A 10,584-nucleotide genomic window follows, 5' to 3' on the forward strand; every position below is an offset into this window, starting at 1 on the left:
TTTAAAGGCTCCTTATCTTTTGGAAATGCATACTAAAAATTTTCTGGACAAAATTTTAAAGTAGATTTTTTGTTGTTGGTGGTGGTGCATTGGGCGGCATGCAAGATCTTAGTTCCCTAACCAGGGATGGAACCTAAGCCCCTTGCAGTGGGTACATGGAGTCCCAACCACTGGACTGCTAGAGAAATCTTGGACAGAATTTTGAAAAGAAATCATCCCAGAAATAGTAGAGAACTCATCACACATGTGAAAGAGGCAAAATGAACTTCAGGAATGTTTCATACCCTCCCACCCAACCCCCAAGAAGTCAGAGTTTATTCTGTTGATTCATCAGTGAACAAGCAGAGCCTCCTTGGAGGTGGATCTTTAGTGGATGAGGAAATGGTCCCATATTGTCCTAATCTTGACTCTGACACCATGCCCCCTATATTAGTCAGCTCAGTAACATAATAGCATACAAAATACCATAGCCTGGATGGCTTCAGTTCAGTTCAGTTCAGTTGCTCAGTCATGTCCGACTCTTTGGGACCCCATGGACTGCAGCATGCCAGGCTTCCCTGTCCATCACCAACTCCTGGAGCTTGCTCAAACTCATATCCATCGAGTCGGTGATGCCATCCAACCATCTCATCCTCTGTACTCCCCTTCTTTTCCTGCCTTCAATCTTTCCCAGCATCAGGGTCTTTTCCAATGAGTCAGTTCTTCACATCAGGTGGCCAAAGTATTGGAGTTTCAGCTTCAGCATCAGTCCTTCCAATGAATACTCAGGACTCATCTCCTTTAGGATGGACTGGTTGGATCTCCTTGCAGTCCAAGGGACTCTCCAGAGTCTTCTCCAACACCACAGTTCAAAAACATCAATTTTTCGGCTCTCAGCTTTCTCCACAGTCCAACTCTCACATCCATACATGACCACTGGAAAAATCATAGCTTTGACTAGACGGACCTTTGTTGGCAAAGTATTGTCTCTGCTTTTGAATATGATATCTAGGTTGATCATAGCTATTCATCCAAGGAACAAATGTCTTAATTTCATGGGTGCAGCCACCATCTGCAATGATTTTGAAGCCCAAAGAAATAAAGTCTGTCACTGTTTCTATTGTTTTCCCATCAATTTGCCACGAAGTGGTGAGACCGGATGCAATGATCTTCGTTTTTTGAATGTTGAGTTTTAAGCCAGCTTTTTCACTCTCCTCTTTCACTTTCCTCAAGAGGCTCTTTAGTTCCTCTTTGATTTCTACCATAAGGGTGGTGTCATCTGCATATCTGAGGTTATTGATATTTCTTGAGGCAGTCTTGATTCCAGCTTGTGCTTCATCCAGCTCAGCATTTCACATGATGTACTCTGCATATGAGTTAAATAAGCAGGGTGACAGTATACAGCCTTGACATAACCCTTTTGCAACTCGGATCCAGTCCATTGTTCCATGTCTGGTTCTAACTGTTGCTTCTTGACCTGCATACAGATTTCTCAGGAGGCACGTAAGGTGGTCTTACAAGCAAAAATTAACTTTGTCACAGTTCCATAGGCTGGGAAGTGCAAGATCAAGTTACTACTAGCTGGTTCAGCTTGTGGACAGCCACCTTCTTGATGTGTCTTCATGTTCATATCATGGACTTTGATGGACTTTGCAGGACTCTTTGGCTCAGTGCTGGGACCAAACTGGGTCTCTGTGTTGGTAGCCAAGTACCTAGAAGGATCCAGCTACATGAATATTTGCTGGGCTTCATCATAGCGCATATGGTTTTGTACTGTTTGCCAGGGCTGAGTGAATTTGATCAAACCAAACAGGAGAACCCTGTGGGATATTGCTTTTTGCTAGTTCTTTCCCTCATGTGAACAAACACCGAATATACTCAATCATGTGAGAAATGGGGAAGGTTGGTTTTTTGTTTGGTTTTGTGTTCATTTTAATTTTGTGAGATTTTTTTCTATAGGGATTATGCCCAAACATTTAACTCACCTGCTTTTTAACATGAGGATGTGTGTGTGTGTGTTTGTGTGTGTGTGTGTTTGTGTGTGTGTGTGTGTTTGTGTGTGTGTGTGTGTGCGGTCATGAGCAACCCCATAGATGGTAACTCACCAGGCTCCTCTGTCCATGGCGTTCTCCCAGCAAGAATATTGGATAACGAACATGAAACAAATCTAACGTAACAGTAGATTCTACCAGGAAGACTTCAATATGAGGAGCAGTTGACAGGCTGGGAGGAGCAAGAAAGACAAAAGAAATAAAGAGAAGGCCCAGGGCAAGTCTGGAAGGAGAGGGGTGGGACAGTCTTCACCGCTATTGTAAGAGCAGGAGAGAGGGGAGAGGCCTTATAGGTGGTGCTGGATAGGATGTGAATAAGCTGCAGAGTTAAATGTTTCCTCTAGAACTGGTCTTTTCTCCTCTTGCCAGATGAGACCTGGCTTCTCTTATAGGAAAATCAGACCCAAGGGAGTAGGAGACGGTACCTGCAGATGCCCACCTGGGCTGTCAAGCTCTCTTCCATTCCTTAGACCTGCGGTATATCTAGAACATTTTCTCCAGTCCTTTCTCCCCTGCCTGCTTGCTCCTCCTACAGATAACCTGATCCCAAGATGCCTGGGAAAGCTTCACAGGGATAGAGCTGAAGTGTTCTGAATGTGATAGCCTGGAGTTGGAGGTTTCTGCCCAGGAAAGAAATGATGAGTGGCATTCACTCATATAAATGGCATTCTCCAATTGTCCAAGAGTAATTGTTGATTTTTTATTTTTTGGCCACACGTCCCCAGATGTGGCATCCTACTTCTCTGACCAGGCTTGAACCTGTGCCTCCTCCCCCATCCTATTTTGCTATGGAAGCTCAGAGTCTCAACCACTGGACCGCCAGCAAAGTCCCTAACTGTTAATTATTGACAGGTGACTTGGATGTGATTGGATCCTCCCCACCTCTCTATTGAGCTCTCTTTGGATAGTTTCATCTCCACATTCAAAGGCTCGTGTTGCACAGATTCCTGAATGTGGCTTCTTTTGTGGACAGAGCATCAGCCCTGGGTGGAGTAGCGTCCCTAATAGCATTTCCCACCCGCCAGGCTGTGTGCTCTTATGCAGATGCTCCGAATGCTTTCCTTTTCTGTAAATGTCTGATCCACAACAGGACTACCCTCTGCCTGCTTTCATCTTGCTCGGCTCTCACAGAGCCCTTTTAAGGCAGGGACCATGTGGCAGCTCTGTCACAGATAAGTTGGCCTCCTTCTATCAAGAAGTTAAAAGCCTGACAATAGCCCTGAAATTTCTAGAGACAAATAGTTCATGTATTTTCAATTTGATGGCACATTAGTCATGAGTTGTTGTTTTCTCTGAATGTGATAAAAGATCAGCTCAAATGAGCTTCTGTACAAAGAGGAGTTTGATAGAATATGGGAGTTGCTTATATCATCAAAGGAAACTGACAGCCAAACCCCACTTGAGAAACTATAATGAGAGACCAAAATGTCTCAAGGATCTGTGTTTTGTCTCTGCTTCTCTCTCCTGTCGACTGCATTATCACTACACACTGGCCCACATTTCACATCTTGCTGTTCCCACAACTAGAACGGGACCGGGACTGACTCTCTCTTGGTCCCAGGGTTAAATAATCACAGCCAGGGAAGGACTGTGATTGGTTCAACTGGCGCAAGCACGTCACTCCTGGAGGCAAAAGCCCTCAGATATCTGGAAAAGTTTTATCAAATTATATTGAGCGGTTGACTTTAGATCATCTCCTCTTTTGTGAAATGCAAATCTTGATGATTTCCCAGTGCACGTGTCGCCTTTGGAAAAACGGGTGCTTTGAATACGGTGTTTGCTTTCCTCAATAGAACCTTTCTGGCATGAGTGGAAATATCCATTTCAGCAAAGACGTCTGCCATTTTTTAAAAGTGGGTGGGATATTCTGCTTAAAATCCTGTGTTAAATGTTATTATTTAAAGAATATTCATTTCGTTTATAGTGTTGTGTTTGTTTCAGGTGTATAGCAAAGTGATACAGTCATATATATATATATATATATGAATTAAAAAAAGCAGTTCCCATCTTTTGATGGGGTGCTCATGGTTTATAACATAATGGCATTATTTTGAGAGAGGGATAACTTAGGTATGGCATTGGGTTTTTTTTTCTTTTTGCAGACTGAGGCAGTTGTAAAATAAAAATAATAAAAAAAATAAGGAATATTTAGTGCTGTGAATGATCTATAGATTTAATAAGACTACATTATAATTTCTTGCAAGAAAAAAGCTGTTTTAAATATACTTTTTATTTATTGAGGAATTAAAGCTGAGGTTTTAGCAGGGGAAGTTGATAACAGCAGCTCTGGGCCAAGTCCCCATATTTTAAAATAGGAATGAGTGATGGTAGTGTTGGAGAAGGCAGTGGCACCCGACTCCAGTACTCTTGCCTGGAAAATCCCATGGACAGAGGAGCCTGGTAGGCTGCAGTCCACGGGGTCGCTACGAGTCAGACATGACTGAGTGACTTCACTTTCACTGTTCACTTTCACACATTGGAGAAGGAAATGGCAACCCACTCCAGTGTTCTTGCCTGGAGAATCCCAGGGATGGGGGAGCCTGGTGGGCTGCCGTCTATGGGGTTGCACAGTCGGACACGACTGAAGCGACTTAGCAGCAGCTGGTAGTGTATGTTACCATCCTAGAAAAAGCCAAGTGTCGATTGCAACAGAAAAGCAGGCCGGATTCTACCATTAGGTTCAGCCTTGTTGCATTCAACCACCACTTCACAGAGCAGAAATCTGCCTTTATCCTGTCCACTCCCCACTTCTGGTTTGTAGGGTAACGAGCACTTCATTTGCAACTACTTCTTTGCCTCCTTTGAAGGATATGGACTGACTCTGAAAGATGAAGCAGAAAACCTTGATCTCATGGAGGGTGAGACGGAGAGGCCGAAAGGCCTGGATTCAGGTTTTACATGTGGCCACTTCCCGTGTGGGCCTGAATAGGACACTCAACCTTATAAAGTTTTTATGTTCTCATTTGTAAAATTGGGATGATGCTATTACCCAGAGTTGTTCGGCGTATTTTTTTTTAACCTTAAAAATGTGTTTATTGGAATATAATTGTTTAACTATATTGTGTTAGTTTCTGCTATACAGAACAGTGAATCAGCTGCATGATTAATGTATACCCCTCACTCTGGAACCTCCCTCCCACCTCCCCATCCCACCCCCCTAGGTCATCACAGAGCCCTGAGCTGAGGTTTTAAAAGAGATTGTCGATGCAAACTACACGGCACACGATGACTTGGTGGGGGTTGTATTTAGCCCCAGCCATGCTTGCCTAGCGGAGAAGGCAATGGCAAGCCACTCCAGTACTCTTGCCTGGAAAATCCCATGGATGGAGGAGCCTGGTAGGCTGCAGTCCATGGGGTCGCTAGGGGTCGAACACGACTGAGCGACTTCACTTTCACTTTTCACTTTCACACATTGGAGAAGGAAATGGCAACCCACTCCAGTGTTCTTGCCTGGAGAATCCCAGGGACGGGGGAGCCTGGTGGGCTTCCATCTATGGGGTCACACAGAGTCGGACATGACTGAAGTGACTTAGCAGCAGCAGCAGCAGCATGCTTGCCTAGAAAATCCCATGGACGGAGGAGCCTGGTAGGCTGCAGTCCATGGGGTCGCTACGAGTCAGACATGACTGAGCGACTTCACTTTCACTTTTCACTTTCACACATTGGTGAAGGAAATGGCAACCCACTCCAGTGTTCTTGCCTGGAGAATCCCAGGGACGGGGGAGCCTGGTGGGCTGCTGTCTATGGGGTCGCACAGAGCCGGACACGACTGAAGTGACTTAGCAGCAGCAGCATGCTGACCTCCTTCCCTTTGCTGGGTCATCTGACTCCCTCTTGGTCCCCTCTGCTCCCCCAGCATGGGGTGGGCAGAGGGCATTGAGGGAGAGCCTGACCACACCCACGTTAGCCTGACTTGCAGGGGCACCGTTAACCCCAGGGATCCCTTCCCTCTCTGTTGCTTTCACATGAACTGCAGGTCACTGTCAGTCGGCTGGCCTGTCACAGGGCGAGCACCCCTCTAACATGGAGTGTCCACCTGTCCTGCGGGTCAAGCTCCCTAATGAGGTGAGAAGCCGGCCTTGAACACAAGATTGCTCTTTTAAAACCTACGACTTGGGACTTCCCTGGTGGTCCAATGGTTAGAACGTCCCGTGCAGGGGTCAAGGGTTCAGTCCCTGTTTGGGGAACTGAGATTGCACAGGCTGCAGGGTGAGGCCAAAAATGAAATCAATAAACCCCATGACTTAGGCATTTCAGTCCTGTGTCCTCTCACCCTCCATGTTTACTTTCTCTCTCTTTTTTTTTTTAAAGAGGAGGTTGGGAGTGGGTAGGGAGGGTGTTTTGGGATTTTAGTTCCCCGACCAGGGATTGAACCCAGGCCCTCGGCAGTGAGAGCACGGAGTCCTCACCACTGGACCACCAGGGAATTCCCCCATGTTAACTTGTGTGTTCATTCCAAGTACCCATGTCCCTGGAGAACATTTCTTAGAAGGAAGAAATAGTGATGGTGTAAAAGCACAAGCACAATTGGCGGGACTCTGCTCTGTGACGTGAGAGGTTGGCTGACCTGGGCCCCGGGAGTGGCAGGAAAGAGAAAAAACTAGCCATCAGAAAGAGCGCCATGTAAACACTCAGGCACCAATATCCTCATCCAAGAAGCTGCTACGAATGTCAAGTGCATCGTCTTTGCTGAGGCAGGCTCAGAGACCAGCCAAACGCTGGGCCATGCCAGAGGCTCGTTAATATCCAGGTTCCTCAGGTGACGCGACTCCTAGTGCGGGAAGAAAGCAAACATGTCTTTGTCTTTCTCTGGCTCTTCATGTCAAGCTTAGTTTTATGACAGGCGAGCCCAGGCTCATTCCAATGACTTACCCAAAATGGCAGAAAGAATCTTTAGGGCAGGACCTACGCTAAAACGTGGATGAACACAGGAGACACTGTGGCGTTTGGACCTCTTGGATGGTCAAGAATCCGACCCTTTCCAGCACAACTGAAGGGATGACGGTGGCCGGTGCCTCTGGAAATTCTATGGAGGTTCCTGAGAATGTCCACAAGCGCTGTGAGCAGCCCCACCCAGACCTGTCTGCTGCTGAAACTGTATATTCGTCTAGTCCAGGGCTCAGCTGCCCAGGCCCGGGGCCAAGGATGGTCCTATTTCTGTTGAGAAGGGTCAGGAATGCTTTCCATTTAATCCTGTCTCAGATAACATTCAGATGCTTTAGCCCATAAAAATAAATTCAATTCTTGGAGGTCTAATGTGTGTTTGGGTCTTTATATATAGACGATGGGGACTATATTTCAATATTGGCTTTAATAGAAAAAGCGGGCCCTGAGTGTCTGTAAAATGAAGCCAGTGAAGACATTTTAAAGCCTATAATTATCTTGATAATGCAATAGAATGGAAGATGCAATAGAATTCAGTAACATAATGTAGATTTTTAAAACTCTAAAGGCAATATTTGGATTGATCATTTAAATACAGTTCAAGCAGGCCTAACTTTATTTCTCACTTAGAAAAAGGTAAGAAAACCGTTTCTGATTGCTGTCGATCCAGGCCATGAATGAATGGCCATTTCTGCCACAGGAAAGTTGAATTTCTCTAGAGACCTTTGCAGTGTGGCGAAGGCAATAACTTATGAATTTGTCCGGAGCACCCCCTAGTGGAGAGAAGTATTACTGCAGAAACCTCAGCGGGTGATGGTGTTTAAATTTCTTCTCAAGAGAAATCAAAATTTCTAGTTAATAGAAACTACGTGAAACGCTTTTTAAAATCTCTGGTTTGTAAATGTAAATCTCAGTTTTCTCTAACCTGTATTCTGTAAATTATTTTTCTAATCTGTTTCTGTTGTCCAGTCGCTAAGTTGTGTCTGGTTCTTTGTGCTCCCATGGACTGCACCATGCCAGACTTCCCTGCCCTTCTCTATCGCCCTGGGCTTGCTCAAACTCGTGTCCATTGAGTCAGTGAAGCCATCCAACCATCTCATCCTCTGTTGCTCCCTTCTCTTCTTGCCCCCAGTCTTTCCCAGCATCAGGGGTTTATTTTCATGAGTATAAATCTTTTAGCTCAGTAAAAACAGCATACTGAATGTAACCAACCATTTCTTAGGTAAGTCAGAATCCGATCATGCTTTTTGAAATGAGGTCACTGGTTGATTAAATTATAGGTTATAATTATTTAAGTGGCACATTCAGGTATATATGTGTGTGTGTGTGCATAGATCTGTATACATAAATGTGTGTTGGGTATACAGTCACTTCCTTATAAAAGCATGCAGAATGTGCTTTGCCACCCACTGGAAAATTTGCCACTCACTGGAAAAGACCCTGATGCTGGGAAAGATTGAAGGCAGGAGGAAAATGGGATGACAGAGGATGAGACGATTGGAGGGCATCACCGACTCGATGGACATGAGTTTGAGTAAACTCCAGGAGTTGGTGATGGACGGGGAGGCCTGCCGTGCTTCAGTCCTTGAGGTCGCAAAGAGTCGGACACAACTGAGCAACTGAACTGAACCAAACTTGCCACCAAAAACTGCCCCACTGTGAGCCCCCCGGAGGGCAAGGGCCACTGCATATGGGGCTTTGCTGCCTGTGGCTGCAGATTTAAAGCTGTGGTTCTCAACCTTGACTGTATTTTGGAATCCTCAGGAGAGCTTTCAAAAAGCAGTGATGCCAGGTCGCACCCCCAGAGACTCTGATTTAATTGGTGTATAGAAGGTGCTGAGTATTGGGAATTTTAAACACTCCCCAGATGATTCTAATGTGACCTCAATGTTGGCAACCACAGATTTCAGGAATAACTTCTCCCAAGTGCAGAAACAGCAGTATCACTCCTCTGAGAGAACAGAAGTCAGCAGGAAGGAAGAGGGTAATGAAAAGGAGGCTGGGAACTTGCCTGGAACCTCATGGCCCTGGTGGCTCAGATGGTGAATCCATCTGCAACACAGGAGACACAGGTTCAATTCCTGGACATAACTGAGTGACTAACATATACACAATTACCTGGTTATTAACTGGTTACCTAGTACTGTTAACTGGCAGTTAACTGGTTACCTGGTGCTACTCACCACCCAGTGTGAGAATAGTGTTACGGGTATTCTTCTGGCCTTCCAGTCACAGGTAGTTGAAATGAGTGAAAGGAAGAACATGAGGACATCAGGAAGCTCCAGAAACAAACCTCTCATTGGTTTACAAGCTAGCACTGAAAAGTGTTCACAAAAGGGAAATAAATCAATAAAGAGTACATGTTTAATTTCAGTAGTAATTATATGTGTACAAATGAACATATCTTCCCTCCTAATTACCATAAAAATTATTTTAATGATATTCAGTGTTAACAGGGTAAGAGTGAAACTCATCTTCAATATCCGCTTTGGAAAATAATTGAGCAGCATGGGTCAGGGCTGATAAAAATGTTTCCTGTTTATCTGAAGAGAAAGGATACAAATGAGCTTATAGAATAGAAAGAGACTCACAGACTTAGAAAATGAGTTTTCGGTTGCCAGGAGAAGAAGGAGGAGACGGGATAGTTAGAGAGTTTGGGATGGATATGTAGATATCGCTATATTTAAAATGGATAACCAACAAGGATCTACTGTACAGCACATGGAACTCTGCTCCATATTATGTGGCATCCTGGATGCGAGGGGAGTTTGGGGGAGAATGGACACATGTCTGGTTGAGTCCCTTCACTGTTCACCTGAAACCATCACAACATTGTTAATCAGCTAAACCCCAATACAAAAATAAAAAGTTTCCTGTTTACCACCTAATTCCTCTGAAAATCTGAGGAAACATATTATAATATGGGAAAATACATGGATGAAAATGTTCATCATAGTTAACTCTTAATAGCACAATATGAGAAACAGTCAAAGTACAAACAGTAAGAGAAAGGTTAGAAAGATAAACCACATGTCCATTGGGCAGAACATTATGCAGCCATTATAAACATTGTTAGAAGTGAAAATGTTTCGTATCAAAGTCTTTATGTTCTAATGCTAAGTAAGGGCTTCCCAGATGGCACCCGTGGTAAAGAACCTGCCTGCCAATGCAGGAGACCTGAGACTTGGGTTTGATCTCTGGGTTGGGTAGATCCCCTGGATGAGGGCATGGCAACCCACTCCAGTATTCTTGCCTGGAGAATCCCCACAGACAGAGGAGCCTGGGGGGCTACAGTCCATGGGGTCGCGAAGAGCTGGATACGACTGAAGTGACTTAGCAGGCACACAGGGGATTAACAAGGGGCAGGAATGGAGAGTCCTGGGGCTCTGCATAAGTGCCAGCACCTCCAAGCTCTGATTCTGTAAAGTGCTCTTCCTCCCTAAAGAAAGCAGGTGGCACTTAACAAACACTCCTGCAAAGTGCAAGGAGTTGAACAACTCCAGCCAGATGGACGATTCCAGGAAAAAAACACCACAAAATGCCAAGAAGACACAGGAGCAGCAGAGAAAGAGGATCCTTGAACAGGATGCCAATTCTGTTTGATGAGTCGGGAGCGGGACCTAGAAGGTGTAGTTTTTGAAAGCCACCCAGAAAATGTTGGGAACCAATG

This window comes from Moschus berezovskii, chromosome 23 (assembly GCF_049115385.1).
Source record: "Moschus berezovskii isolate FMDL1 chromosome 23, NW_MosBer_1.0, whole genome shotgun sequence".
NCBI classification, from domain to species: domain Eukaryota; kingdom Metazoa; phylum Chordata; class Mammalia; order Artiodactyla; family Moschidae; genus Moschus; species Moschus berezovskii.